This window comes from Carlito syrichta, unplaced genomic scaffold, assembly GCF_000164805.1.
Source record: "Carlito syrichta isolate Samal-C Ts95f unplaced genomic scaffold, Tarsius_syrichta-2.0.1 Scaffold171317, whole genome shotgun sequence".
Taxonomy (NCBI): Eukaryota; Metazoa; Chordata; class Mammalia; order Primates; family Tarsiidae; genus Carlito; species Carlito syrichta.
In genome coordinates this window covers 1-348 of record NW_007115413.1, presented here as the reverse complement: position 1 = coordinate 348, position 348 = coordinate 1, and positions in this window count along the sequence as shown.

The window sequence follows — 348 nt, the reverse complement described above, 5'->3', positions numbered from 1 at the left end:
GAGGGCGGAGGCGGCAGGATCGCGGAGCCCGGCGGCCGAGGCTGCGGTGCCCGGGAGCGGCCCCTGCACTCCAGTCTGGGCCACAGAGGGAGACTCCGACTCAAAGAAGTAAATAAATAAGTAATAAAATAAAGTAAAATCTCAATGGCCGAAGGCCTGGATGGCCGCCCCAGTGACGCCACTTAGCAGCTTGTGGCCGCAAATCTCGCAGCCTGGGTTTAGGCAGAAGTCTCCAGCCCTTCGGAGAATGGATTAAGGTGATTCTGTTGCGTTGTTTTGTTTCTTTGCTTTTTGTGGGTTTTTTTTGAGTTGGAGTCTCACTCTGTCGCCCAGACTGGAGTGCAGTGG